This window comes from Suricata suricatta, chromosome 14 (assembly GCF_006229205.1).
Source record: "Suricata suricatta isolate VVHF042 chromosome 14, meerkat_22Aug2017_6uvM2_HiC, whole genome shotgun sequence".
In the NCBI taxonomy this organism is placed as follows: Eukaryota; Metazoa; Chordata; class Mammalia; order Carnivora; family Herpestidae; genus Suricata; species Suricata suricatta.
The window spans coordinates 19,491,367-19,506,796 of record NC_043713.1 but is presented as its reverse complement, the minus strand read 5'-3'; positions in this window follow the sequence as shown (position 1 = coordinate 19,506,796).

Genomic DNA, 15,430 nt, shown 5'->3' with positions numbered 1-15,430 from the left:
TTTTTAATGTTTATTTATTGAGAGAGAGAGAGAAGAGAGGGAAAGAATGAGTGTGGCAAGGGAGAGAGAGACAAAGAGAGAGAATCTCAAGCAGGCTCCATGCTGTCAGCACAGAGCCTGATGTGGGGCTTGATCCCATGACCATGTGATCATGAAATCAAGAGCCAGATGCTTAACTGACTGAGCCCACCCAGGCACCCCATGGAATTATATAGAATTTTCTAATAGCCTTTCCATTTTACTAAAATTGTCTGCCATCTTTATACCATTAACAGCCTGACTATAGTCAAAGAAAACAGAAGTCATAGATATTTGATAACATAAAAATCACCCCTGATATATAAAAGGTTATCAGGATCTCCTTTTTCAAAAGAAGTATTGTGTTGTATAGGATGTTAATAATTTGCCAGTGAGAGAAATAAGGTTAAATAGGAGTCTGTACACCATGAGATGTCTCAAAGCCTTACTTGATTAGAGTGCGTTGTGAATGAATTCAATCCTCCTCATGGCAAGCATATTTTTTGCTAACATTTCCCAAATACAAATAAAAATGGGACTCATGTTCTGAAAATATGTGTAGGAGTCCCAACAAAACAGAAATTGGCTAATCTATGAGGTTTATAAGGGATTGGACCCATCCTTCAAAGAATGTGCAGAATGCAACTCAAATTCTTTGTCAGTGTGAACATCTTTAAAACATAAGGATAAGTGGAAATTTGCAATAACTTTCAGCTCCACATTGGTTAAAAAATCTTTACTCTTATTGCAAATTGGTACATAACTTTGCTTTTCTCGAAATACACTCAAAACATTACTTTGATCTGATTCTATATAGCTGTGTATGAACAGCACACTTTCCTGCAATCTGGGTTTCCAGAGTATCTAGCTGTGGTAGCCTGTACCTATCATTCTTGTGATAATGATCAAAGATTAGTTACATTATTACATCTGATATGAAAAACAAACACATTTAGGCGCTAATGTCTAGGCCTTGCATATCCCACTCAAACATAGTATGTTTCAGAATAAGTGTTAACTGCAAACAGAGAAAACCTTGACGGCCTCGTAGGGAGAGTTCTTTGTTTTCATGTTTTGCATTGCTTTGGTTTCCACCTTGATCTTCATCTGCATAAGTCACTATTTTTTGTTGAAGAATTAATATCAAAGCAAAATATCTGGCAGGATTCTTGCTTTTAATCAATTTCTTAATTAAACTCAAAAGTTCCTTTTCTTTCTCAAATTGAAGATTTATGTGCTCACCCAAGGGTACCATATGCCCCTGAGTTTTAGGATCCTCAAAACCACATGCCCTGATCCTTATTATTTTAAAAATTGAATACACCCACACATGAAATGACTACAAAGGCTCACTCCCCAAAGTGCTCACCAATCAGACCACACCTGGTCCAACCCACTGCTAATTGATCACACCCTCGGTACGCATGGGAAGGTGCACACTGCTGCAGTGTTCTCTAATGACTTCCAGAACATAACTCTTCAGAACATCATGAATCAAGGCAAGCATATGTTTAAGTTGTAATTGGGAGGTTGCGTCTCTTAATTGTTATTTATTTTTAATAAGGACTCTTCAGAAAGAAATTTATTCAGAGATTTTTGCCACTCAGAGCACGACCCTCAGACCAGCAGCACCAGCATCTTCTGTGATCTTGTTAGAAATTAAAACCTAAGACTCCGGCAAACCAACTGAGCCCAAAGCTCCATTTCAGCAAGACCGTCAGACAACTTCTGTGCACAGTAAAAGTTTGAGAAGCACTGAAAGCTGTTCGGATTTCTCTTTCTGGCCTTGAAACCCACTCACACTCATTGTACAACTAATGACGTTTTCCTCTCTTACAGAAATAAAATATAATCAACAAACTGTAGAATTGTAGAAAGTGATAACTGAAAATACTCAAGAATTTTCCCAAAGACAAATATTGGATGTTGCAACAAACAAAGTGCATGATGATTGCCAAGTACTTCCTATCCAACACTTTGCTTATTTACTTTGGTGCTGCTGCCAGTCCATAGAAGGGTCCGTTGACCTTACATTCTATAATGGATGGGTTTCTGGCTTTGACAAAAGTCAATCATTTCTGCTTTAGGGCGGTAATAAAAAAGGGTCGGAAAAATACCTCTAGTTAAAGCAGCTTGCTTTGGGGGGGTGTCTGGGTGGCGTGTCCAACTTTGGCTTAGGTCACAATCTCATGGTTTGTGAGTTTAGCCCCATATCAAGCTCTATGCAGACAGCTCAGATCATAGAGCCTGCTTGATTCTGCGTCTCCCTCTCTCTCTCTGACCCTCCTCCACTCATACCCTGTCTTTCTCTCAAAAATAAATAAACATTAAAAAATTTTATAGCAGTCTGCTTTGTGTCTACCTTCCCATTCCCATCAAATGGCTTGGATTTGGGGGAAAAGATTGTGCTAATCAGGTTTGGATAGTACCTAAGTGGTGTTTAGCACTCTAGAGAGAGTTACAGCAGAGTAGGAAAGCTCTCTGGTCTCCATCTCTTAGTGTGATGTCTCTGCTTTGCTAATTATTTTTTAAAATCCTGAAATTAAGTTTATCCCAGACAAAAGAATCATCCCCTAATTTGAAAAAGCAAAAAGCTAAACAAAGTGAAACATAGCTTTAGAAAAAAAGCTTTCAATTTCTAACAAACTTCAGATTTTGTATATCAGTTTTGTTTGACCCCTTTCAAATTAGGCACTTTAGTAAACTAGACACATATTTATTCCTGGGGTATTGTCATTGCCAGAAAAATATTTTTCTAACTTATCTTTGAAAACGGCCATCAGAGTAATCTTTGGAGCATCACAGGAAAATGGCATGATTTTGTTGTTATTGGTGATTTTAAATTTTAAATATTGCTGCCTAGCCTGATATCCCACCTTATTTTCCAAAGTTAACACCCAGTGGTCTCAAAGCATTCTTCTAAAATTGAGAAACCAATTCTAAAATACATCTTGCCCCATCTGATTTTTAAAAGTTTGTGTCTGGCCATACGGTTTGGCCAACAGCAAAATGAGGACACCCACAACTGCCCTGGTTTCTCTCTGTGCGGATAGAAAATATGATACTCGAGTGTGTGTAGACATTCTGGTAGGTTTTTGAAAATTCAGGCTACAGGCATGCCTCATCATGTAGAGTAGCCAACAAATTTTGTAAAGGTGACTTATGCAACTGGTGAGCTCTCTTAAGATTTCTCCGTCCCTCAGAAACCCTTCCTCCCAATGCCTCTCCCCCTCGCTCCCTACAGAGTCAGCCAGGAATGGAGACCATGAAATGTCATGGAGGGAGGAGTCCACTGTGTAAATAAGGGTATGTGTGTGTGTGTGTGTGTGTGTGTGTGTGTGTGTGCTTGTGTGTGTATGAGTGCAGAGTCAAGGCCAGGGCAATAATGGTGACTTGCAGCAGCACAGAGCACCATGTACTGGAAGGCTGGGTTGTTCCAGTGTGTTGTGGAAAATACAGCTCTGCCCTGGGGATGTTCAGCACCTCCTCCCAGTTCCCCAAGGCCAAAGACTGGGTGAAGATCAAGTGGGAGATCCCAGTGTTTGGAGTCTGTCAGAGCTTAGAGCCGTTCCGGAGATATCATTGATGACTTGTCAATCCCCAGTATCAGCAGAGACAAAACTCTTGAGAGTCCTTGAAAGAATCTGTGTATACTTTGTGTCTACATGGTCTGGAGGAGAGAGAGGGGACTTCTGGAAGCCTAGATTCCTGGAAACCTGGATTCAAATCCTAGCCATGCCATTTTCAAACTGTATGATCGTACAATTACCTGTCACTCTACACAAGGTATTTAAGTCTCAGAGAACACAGCAATGAAGAAAATTCCTGCCTTTGATAATTTTGCTGAAGTGATGATAGTATTCATTTATGAGGATCTTTTCTGTTCCTGGATCCATTAACATGCTGCACATACATCACACATCTTTATTAATTCTTATAAGAGTCTTATGAAACAGGTATTCATTTTATCTACTTTATATTTGAGGAGATTAGGGCTTAAGAGGTTAAACTACTAAAGTTTACAACACTAGCAAGTATCAGAGATGGAGTTTCAACCAGATTGTTCTTGTTCACAAAGCCTGGCCCTTAAGTACTGACATCATTGAATAGGTAATAGGGAAAAGGCATTGCTCAAGTAACTACTAAGCAAGATAAAATCATAAAAACCACGTTAAAGATACAAATACATCCTAAAAGGGTCAGAAATCACAAAAGTGCCTGAGAAGGAACTGCATCCACATCTAACTGAGAAGTTATCCTGAAGAACGAGATGGCAGGGATGGATTAGAAGAGATTTCTAGGTAAAAAAAAAAAAACATATATATATAAAATGATGATCTTCCCTACAGGAATTTATAGGAAATTGCTTATACTTTTCTCCACAGAGCTCGAATAATTGCCCCCGCTTTATTCTAATTAGCTTTCTCCCTTGTGAGAAAAGGAATAGCGTACTAATTTGCAAAAGAGGAAAATGAGACTTAGCTTGAATACATTTTTCAAGATCCTATAGAACACCAATAAAACAAAACAACAACCACAAGTTTGGATCTGGGGCTCCATTGTAGCCCAGTTATGTGCTAAGATCATGAGCCTCTTAAACACAGGACTACGCATGGCCTTTTGCTGTGCCTTTTGCAAAGACATTGCAAATTCATGCACATCTTTCCTTTTGTTTTTTTAGAAACCTAAAGCATTCTCAGGAAGGGGGAGCGGGGGAGAGACATGTTCAATATTTGAAAATGAGGTGGAAAATTCATTGTTCCGCAGTTCCCTCGGTAAGCTGAGCGTCACGGTATATGGTTGCAAAAGCTTATCGTTGTTTCACTGGTTCATCTCATCTAGACCCTTACGCAAGTGATTGATGGCTACAGGTGTGTCGGGAGATGAGGATACGTAAGGGTAGCTTAGCTCCATTAAGCCATTTGGCCACTCAGCCAGGACAAAAAAAAAAAAAAAAAAAGAAGAAGTATTAACAGCAGTGTAAAAATGAAAATGATGGTAGTTTTCATCCATTTTCTTACCTCTGAATCTTTTCAGGATGTGAACCAGCCTATCAAAAAAAAAAAAAAATGCGTGGGCTGGTGCCCGTAACAGGTTATTTATGAGGTTGTATGCCAGAGACGGCGATTGTCTTCTCCACCTTCTTCAGTAACAGAAATACTTTGGTCATATGGCCACGCAGAGGGTAACAAAGAAAAACAAAGACTTGGGGTGCCTGAATGGCTCAGTCCATTAGGCGTCAGATTCTTGGTTTCCACTCAGATTATGATCTCACCGTTTAGAAGTTTGAGCCTTGCATCTCGCTTTGTGCTGGCAGCTCGGAGCCTGCTTGGGATGCTCTCTCTCTCTCAAAAATAAACAAACATTAATAAATTGTTTTTTTTAAAAAGGCGAAGACTCTTATTTCCCAGCCTCTCTTGCAATCAGTTGAGTCAGGCAGCTAAATTCTGGCCAATATGATAGAGGCAGAAATTGAATGTTCAATTCCAGGGAGCATCCTTAAAAGTAGGAAGCAGATCCTCTTCTCTCCTTGCCTCTTTTCCCCTTCGTAATGGCTGGAATGTGAGCATAATAGCTGGAGCCCCAGCAGCCACTTTAAGCCATAACAATCACTGCAGTATAAAGCCATAGGGAGAACAAGATAGGAGATACCTTGACCATGTCCTGCCATGCCAGCCTTGGACCTCATGACTTCTTTAAGTGACAAAGAAATAACCTTTTGTCTTGTTTAAGGCACTATTATTTTATATTACCTCTTCTATTACTCTGGGCTGAACCTTGCAGAAGCACAAACATGTCTTCGGCATTGTGTTGTATTTCTCAAGCCAGCAGAATACAATATCTTTCTCCTGGTTTCTCTAAAGAGTTGCTACTATAGTAATTATTAGCTAGATCACTGAATTGGCAATTTATCAAGAATTATCTTTTGACATTTCTTGTTGTCACTGTTTTAAACTCATATTTAAAGCATTAATTACAATTCAACTTGTGTACTTCCATGTATTAAACCTGCTTTTTTTTTTTTCAACTAAATTGAAAGCTGCCTCGTTGCTGAGTTTCACTCACGAACTCCAGATATTCAAGTCTCAGTGATAACTTTGGGAAACATTTACCATCTGTGTGAAAATCTGAAACACTTTTTGTTTTCAGAGATGGTCTGTATACAGAGTGTTACTGAAAAGCAAGGTAGCATGGGGTTTAAGAAATTGTTTTAAATCCCAGACCTATTAGTAGGTGAGTAACTTGGCCTCACTGTGACTCAGTTTACTTGTCTAGAAGATGAAAATAATAATAGCTGACAAAAACATAGGCAAAAAACACTCATATAAAATACTACCTTAGGAAGTAGGGACTATAGTTAGTCTCATTTACAGGTAAGAAAACTAAGATTCAGAGAAAGTAAATTGCTCAAGGTCACAGAAGTAGGCCAGGGGTGGCAGCAAGAGTCCTATCTTGACATCCTGTTCTTTCAACAAGTATGGCTTTCGTGAACACAGTACAGTAGCAACACTGATGTTTCTGCCCCAGACAAATTCTCCTGGAATTTTCCATTAATGTCTATTACTTCTATTATTCATTTTACATTGCCTTGTAATTTCATTTTGAGGGGAAGAATTCCATGTAACATACCTTTGTCACCCAAGCCCCTTTAAACAGTCAAGCGATAGTATTTTTATTGATGATGTTCATGTGTTCGAGAGCATTGTAAACTATGGGTAACAAAAGAAGACATCAATTCTAATGGTATTTTCTGCTACCTTCCAGGCCTTCATATAAAATAAGAATATGGCACAAGTAACACATTGACCAATGCAATTTGTCATGGGCATTCTAAATATTAAAACAATTAGTCACATAATCATTAAGACACTGATATTTTATTCATTATCTATGCTCCAGTTTTAACAAGGAGAGGTTCATTTTATATGTTAAATGAATTATGTTTCACTTGTCTAAATTGGAAGGAAATTTTTTAAAGTGAATGATCAAGAAATAAATTCCCAATCTGAGCCACAGAAGATTTATCTAAGAATTATTTTTGGGACTCCTTAGATGTCATATTTAAGTGACCTCAGGGAGTAATATGTAACTTCTTATTAATCACTATTTAAATGGCAATAGTATAGTCTCAGCCTCTAGTAGAATCAGTTTTAATAGAAAAAAATTCAATTTTAGAAGCAAAATAGTCGATATGAAATATTTAAATTAGAGAAAAATGAATTAGTAACTCTATGTAATTTATATTTATAAAACAGCCTTCACTATGCAAAGACCTATTATAGATTTACTCTGTGAAAATATGCACTTTAAGTACCTATTTACAGATGCAAACTTTTTACAAGATGGAAATTGCATTCAGGTTAGTTTTTTTTATCACCAGAGACCAGAATAAAATAATCACAACAGTGTATTGCAGTTATGTAGCATTTTATAGTTTATAAATGACTTTGGCCTCTATTATTTTACTTAATTCTCAAATGAATTTCAAAATAGCCCGTATTATTATCCATCTCCATTTAACAAAATAAGAAACCAAGGGTCAGAGAAGTAAAGTCTCCTCTCCAAGCTTCCATAAACAGTGACCTGCTTATTCTGGATCCAAATCTAATGGTCTTTCTAATAAAATATGTTTCATAATCTTAGCATAGATCAGGAGCAGACTTCAAGTCCAACATCTGATTTTCCTTTTCAGGATAGGTCAAGTGAGAAATACCATAATTGGTACATTGTACGAATATTTTAAGATACAACCCATTTGTCTCCAGGCTACCTAAATAAATAAATAAGTAAACAAATAAATAAATAAATAAATAAATAAATAAATAAAAGAATGCACATCCACCAACTTTACTCTCGAGACATGCATATTCCTTATGGAGAGGCCCCCAAGTCTACCTTTACCTCAGGAGGGACAAGGAGAAGTGATCTGAAAAATACAGAGTCAAAGACCTTGATATTTTTGCACCAAAAAAAAAGAACAATCCAGAACGGTCAAGTTCTCTCTTCCACAGACACTGGGGTGCATATTCCCTTTCACCAACTCTCCCACGAGTTTCTTCTCTAAAATGAAGCCCTGAGTGTGCAGCCTGTGGACATCCAGTGACAGGACAGGCACATAGGGAAGCTGTCCCAGATGATCTGGACCCAGGTGCAGAATACACTAATGCTCGTCCTAACGTGTTCTCCTTTTTAATAATAATAAAAAGTTACGATTACTTTTTGAATACATTTTTTTCCCATTTGGATAACTGCAGTTCATGAGCGTGGCTCTCCCTGGTCCAAAGCACACTGCTCATGCCTGTTAATGATCGACCCCCAACGTTTAGTAATCACTAGCTAATCTCACTTTGGTGGAGGAATATTGACAATCATCTCACTTATAAAGACTATTTATTATCAGTTTTTCAAATTAGCAGTTGATTGGCATTAAGCATAACTTCTTTTAAGGGGTAGTCTCTTTGTATACAACTAATTAAACTAGGGAACTCATCTGTTCAAAAATTGCAAGAATTAGAATTGTGAAAAAATAACACTTTTTGCTCAAAATTGCTATACTCATATGTACAAAGTTTCTATATAATGTGATGAAATAATTATTGTAATTAGCATCTTAATTTGAATTTAGATGCAATTTGTTTTTTTTTCTTTTTAGAAATCTAAATTAATTCCCTGGGAAACTGATGAGAATTTTTCAAAGTAGAAATAAATGCCTGTAATAAATCAAGAGATAAGGGAACAGGCAGAGATTATTCTGCAATTAAAGTTTACTAAATTAATTCCACTTAAACTCCTTGGAGTTTAATGTAAAAGAACTTGGAAGGATGTATCTTGTAGGATTAAAAATTCGCAGACTGAAAATTTAAAGACAAAGAAGGGAAAAGAACCACATAATCAATATTTCCCTAAACAGTAATCAGAAAATAAACGTTAATATTCCTCTCACAGTTTGGTATTAAAAATATAAATAAAAGACACCAAACTTGAGTAAATTAAATGGAAACATGGACAGGTGATTGGAAGTTGAATGTGAATATTTGTTTTACCCAAATGAATGTAAATTTCATTAGTTGATAATTAAAAGGAAATTATACAGACATTACAATTACTGGCAATGGCATAAATTATGAAGCTGTATGGCAAAACAATTTAGGAACCCACATTGCTGTTACTATTGTCAAACTGGTTACCAGAGAAACCTAGAATAAATAATATATTCTGTGACTATGGAAATGAGGCCTTGATGTGTTGCTAGGCTGTTAAAGCTAATGTCATTGTATAAAACAATAATGTTAAACATTATTAGTTTTTTAATTATGTCAGTTAATTAGAATTGTTCCTGTTAATTGCCTATGATTCATCTCCAGATGAAAAATGTTCAAGTAAGTGCTTTGGCTTTTTCTCTCCTAACACACCATCTAAAATAAGGCCTGAGTTTTATACACTGGGTTTTACAAATACCATTAGCTTGGACAACAAAATAATCAAGGTCAAAGTCATCTCTAATAAAGGTACTTTAATAAAAATGCATTATAAAGGCAGGTACTCAACAATAAAGAGCCATCAGCTTATTGCTATGGGCAAATGTTGGTTTTACATCTAAGATTTTCACCAATAAATTAAAAGCAAAGGTAATAAGGATAAGTTAAAGACTTTCTGACATTTGTCTAGCCTGCAAATACTAACATGTTGAACTTTTATGAACCTCAACTTCTTCCCTTGTTGTTCATGACTATAGGAAATATTTATATTTTCTTAATTTTACTCATATTATCCAATATTTATTGAGCTCTTTAGTAGATGATAAAGACCACAATTGAATATCCAACTGTGAAAATGTTATGAGCCTGTCCTTGTGGAGCCTAGAGTTTAAGGCCACAAAGGCATCAATACACCATTTACAATTGTGGAGACCATCAAAACTTTTCAGTCGAATCATAGGGTCATGACCAGAATATCAACAAACTAACTCTGACCTCCTCAGTTTTCCCCCTTATGGAATAAGAACAGAAATGCTTCTTCATGAAGTTTCATCCTTACTGCCTTCCTAGTGCTTAAACAATGGTTCGTGATAGGTGTTCACTTAATATTTGTTGAATGGATGAATTATCCATTGCTGAATATGAAAGCAATATCAAATAAGCATCTCAAGACAGATTTCGTTCCCTGATATTAAATATTCTATGTATTATACTAAGAGTATTTGTTAATGTTCTCAATATCACACTGAGAGTTTACATTGAGAAAAACCATTTTAAAATAAGTTAATTCATTTTTCAGCAACCATAGTGTAGAATTACGTACAAGAAACTTACAGAATTTGTGTTTGTGTTTTGATGAGAAGTTCATGCTTTTAAAACATCTAAAATTTTTGTGCAAGGAAAGATTTCAGAGAGCAATTTTCCATACTGCAATGACATGGCATCTGTGATATGACTACACCCTCTTTCTACAATATGTCATAGCAAGGGAGACTCATTTTATTGGTGAGCAGAATAATCAGAACAGGCCTTTCTACTCCACCAGCCACCTGCAAGGTATACCCTTCAAGGAGCTTCCAAAAGGGTTCTCCACACACCTGTGAGGTGTCTTGATTTATGGAAGATCCTGGTTCACCAATCCTCTCGTAGTTCTGAACAAAGCTAGTGTCTCAACTGTTACATTTCTATTGGGCTTTAATGAGAAGAAGAATTTTCTGTTCCTAATGCACTTACTTGAATTGGTTACAGTGATTTCAATTCGGTGGCAGGAGGGTCTGACTAAGACAATGAAAAGATTCTGTCACACCTGCAAGTTTCTGGAAACCTTCACATGCCGTGTGCTTTCTCTGGAATCTTAACTGATGGGTCGGGATGGATTCTTCTGGAAACCCACTAATCCTGCATCACAAAGGAAGCATTAAAACAGCTTGTTTAAGGATAAAGGACTAGACAATATTAACACAGAGAATACTGGACCCTGTACACATTTGTACCTTTCTAGACAACTTCGCAGGTTGTTTCATGTGCGATTCTGTAGTCAGGCTGCCAAACAGACTTTCTGTCCCTCCAAAGATGGCCTCATTCCTTAAAGTTTCAGTTTTCCTAATTTGGCTGATTGGAGAAGTTGGCTGAGTAAAGCATCATCAGAGATGATTTCTCTTGTTGTGAATTCAAAAGGCTGTAGCGCACAGCACAAATGATGCATTAGCGTCCATTGTCGAGAGTTCAGGAAAACACCTTCTGCAGCATTGTGCACTAATGTGTGTGGCTTTTTTCTTCCTCTTTCTTCTCCTTTGATGGGAAAGCATGCTGCCAGACATATACAATGGCCGGCTTTTCAACATGTGAACACTCTATTATGATTAACTGAAGTTGTGGGAAAACTGTCATACTTCAAAAATGCTCAGAGAATTCTGGCAAATAGCAAGGACAAGGTCCAAAAAGACTGGGGAAAACTGCAGTGTTTCTAAGTTTATTGGAATAACATAAATCAGATAAAATCACAAGAGAAAAAAGAACAACTAAGAATTTGGTGTGCATGGTAACATACTTCCAGGTGGGCGAGATGGAATAAAACATTGCCAATTCTGTAAGCTTACAGTTCTGTTGTAAAAACAAGATCTTAAAACAATACATTTAAAAAAATCCCAGTAAACCAAAACAACTTTGAAAAAGAACAAAACTGGAGCATGAGTACTATACAATTTCAAGACTTATCATAAAGCCATGGTAATCAAGACACTGTGGCAGTTGGTGTAAAGATAAATAAATAGATCAATGGAATAGAATAGAGTCCAGAAATAGCCTCATAGGTATATGATATGTGGACAATTGTTTTTCTACAAAGATGCAAAAGATGCAAAAGCAGTCAGTGGAGAAAGAATAGTCATTGGAACAAATGGTAAAAAAAAAAAATGGATTTCCAAGATGCAAACAAAACAAAACAAAACACTTCAATCTGTACCTAGCACCAGTATAAAAATTAATTCAAAATGCATCATAGACCTAAATGTAAGACCTGATACTATAAAACTTTAAGAGAAAACATAAGAAGCCACCTGGGTGGCTCAGTAAGTTGAGTGTCAGACTTCAGACAGTTTGAACCCCATATTAGGCTTTGGGTGACAGCTCCGAGCCTGGAGCCTGCTTTGGATTCTGTTTCTCCCCCTCTCTCTGCCTCTCTCCTGTTCACTCTCTGTCTCTCTCTTTCAAAAATAAACATTTAAAAAAATAAATAAAAGAAAACATAGGATGAAACCTTTGTGTTCTTGGGTTAGGCAAAGATATATTAAATTTGACACCCAAGGCATGAATCATATAAGAAAAAATTGATACATCAGATTTTGTCAAAATTAAAGATTTCTGTTTTTCAAAACTCATTCTTAAGCAAATGAAAAGACAAGTCACAGAGTAGGAGAAAATATTTGCAAATCATATGTTTGCTAAAAGACATATCTAGAATATATAATGAATTATCAAAATTGAATAAGAAAACAAATAACCTAATTTTTCATTGAAAAATATTTAGAAAGAGAAAGAGCATAAGTGCAGGAGAAGGGCAGAGGGAGAGAGAAAAACAGAGAGAGAGAGAGAGAGAGAGAATCACAAGCAGGTAAGCAAGGAGCCGGAAGCGTAGTGAAAGAAGGAAGACAAAAAAGAGAATGTACTTATGATTCCATTTATAAAATTTTAGTGAATATAAATTAGTATGTAGTGACCAAAAAAAAGCTGTAGTTGCTTGGTGAAGGGGATACGAAGAGAGGCAAAAGGAGCACAAAGAAGCTTTTGGAAGTTACAGATGAGATGTTCATTATCTTGATTATGGTAATGGTTTCAAGGGTACACAAATATGTCAAAACTTATCAGATGATACACTTTAAATATGTACAGTCTATTATATGTCAACTTTACTTTATTAAAGCAGTTAAAACAAAAAACAATGTATGATGAAGTTGGAAGATGATGATTTGGGGACTATGCATTGTAGGAATTCTAGCCGGATCAGCATACAACATGGTCAACATGAAAGGTTTTCCATAGGATCCGGCACAAACCTGAATGCATGAGAATTAATCATAGTACAGATAGTTCATCAAGCAGTTTTTGAGCACCAGCTATGTGCACAACTCTGTGATAGCATGGCTTCAAGGAGCTTCTTGTTTAATGGAGCAGACAGAGACATAAATACTAAACTTCAAGGTAAGTTAAAGTAAGAGCTGGATAGGAGTTTGTACAGAATGTTCTGGAAACATGCAGGAAGATGGTTAGCTCTACCTGAAAGTTCAGGGAAGGCCTCATTTAGGAAACCTTTTGGGGCGCCTGCGTGGCTCAGTCGGTTGAGCGTCTGGCTTCGGCTCAGGTCATGATCTCATGGTCTGTGGGTTCGAGCACCGCATCAGGCTCTGTGCTGACAGCTCAGAGCCTGGAGCCTGCTTCAGATTCTGTGTCTCCCTCTCTCTCTGCCCCTCCCCTGCTTGCGCTGTCTCTCTCTGTCTCTCAAAAAATAAATAAAAAACATTAAAAAATATTTAAAAAACCTTTTTAGCTAAGTCTTGTAGATGAGAATGACTGGCTAGGAAAAGAGAGGCAAAGTCAATGCTCTAAGAAGAGGGAACTGTATAAGCAAAGATTTGAAGGTGAAGACAGTATGGTGCCTTCTGAGAACAAATCAGTCAATATCAATAGAAAATAAAAACAAAGTGTAGAGTGATACTTGTGCATTTATTCACTTAGTTTCTTACTCAACAAATACTTAATGAGTGGTTTCTATGGGTCAGGCTACATCAGATCATAAAACAGGTGAAGTTCTTGACTTTATAAAGCTTCCATTGTGGAAAGGGGACTCATTCTGGAAGGTGCCCTTGATATAGTCAGAAAGGTCAAGGAAGGACATATTATGAAGACTTCTGAATACCATTCCAAAGTGCTTAGGCTTTGTTCTGGAGGCACAGGGGAGCCATGGAAAATTTTAAAGAGAAGCACAGATGGTCAGTTTTGTATTCTGAAGCTCATGCAGAGTTAGAGGTGTGGGTGGATCTGATAAGAACCCATTTTCTTCCATTTACAGGATTGTTGCTTCAAAACTTTTATTTTGGTAATCTACCATCTTTTAACATACAACAATTAGTGCAAAAATCCCACTGCAGATTTAATAATCTGCCTTCACAACAACAATAAAAACAAGAAGCAGACATCTAAAAAGAATGAAGCATTATTTATATGTGCATCTGTCTGAGGATGAGAAAGGGTAATAGCTTCATCATCTTAAATTGGAATCTAAAAAGTTTAGACTAATGATAGTGTCACTGGTCCCCAACATCTTTAAAATGCCCAGAGATCTAAGTAGTCACTTCTTCCTCCCATAAACATCAGACTTGAACTGCCTATCAAAGCCATATCTTACATACACAGTCTTGCTGAAGCAAGAAACATAGTCAAGTGACCATATATGAGAATTGAAACATTGACACAGAGCTAGAGTTCTTGATATTGTCAGTGAGCCAGGCTTAATAGTGTCCTGGCTACTAACATGGACAGAGAAACTTCTGGCTGAACTTTCCCATGATCTCATTTTTTCCTTTTTGACAACATGAACTTTAGGGTTCCTCCTGGGCATCAAATATGTGTCTAATTTCTGTCCTTTTCTGAACGTGGCCTAAAAAATCTCCGCTGATACAAACTTAAAATTTGATCAATAAATGCAGCAGTTGTACATTTCAAACTGAGTGTTGGGATGGGACAGAAGATTTCTGTACCTGTGGAAACTGTAGAAACCTGTAGCAGCTCAAGAGAAGACAATCACATCCATGTCTTCTATCTCCTAGGAAGGAAATTCCAGTGTCCTTGATAGAAAATGTTTTTTTTTTTTTTTTAACAACAGAGAAAACAAACAAAAAATCACCTCCCTCACCCCAACTTTCACAGTTGTGGCTGTGGTTGTTTTAATTGTTACTGTTTGGTGGTGATAGTGGTACTTTGTCTTCTCCTCCTCCTCCTTCTCATATGTCTCCATATGCCTCTCTCACCTAAGTAAAAACAAGGGGCTGTTATTCAACCTACAATTCAGGGACCTATGTAACTCTCAATGCCAAGAGCAACTCAAAAACAATGTAGGTACCAATTTGTTTCCCTCTCACATGGTCAATTTTATTTTTCTGGACATGCATTGATATGCTAGGTGATACTTTTGATTCTCCATGCCCTTCTGATGGCAAGGAGGTTTTGGATGCTTTAGAGGATGGCCAACACAGCATGTTACACCCAAGGCCCTCACTGACTGATAATGTGAAGGCTCCAGGTCAGAAGGTCGCTACCTGAAGTCACAGTTTTTGCTAATATGTGTGGAAACTCCTCCATCCTGTAGTCTAGCACTAATGTAGGAACAAGAGTCTGATCTTCCTCTTCACTCTTATAAATGGCTTTCTTATTTAGCT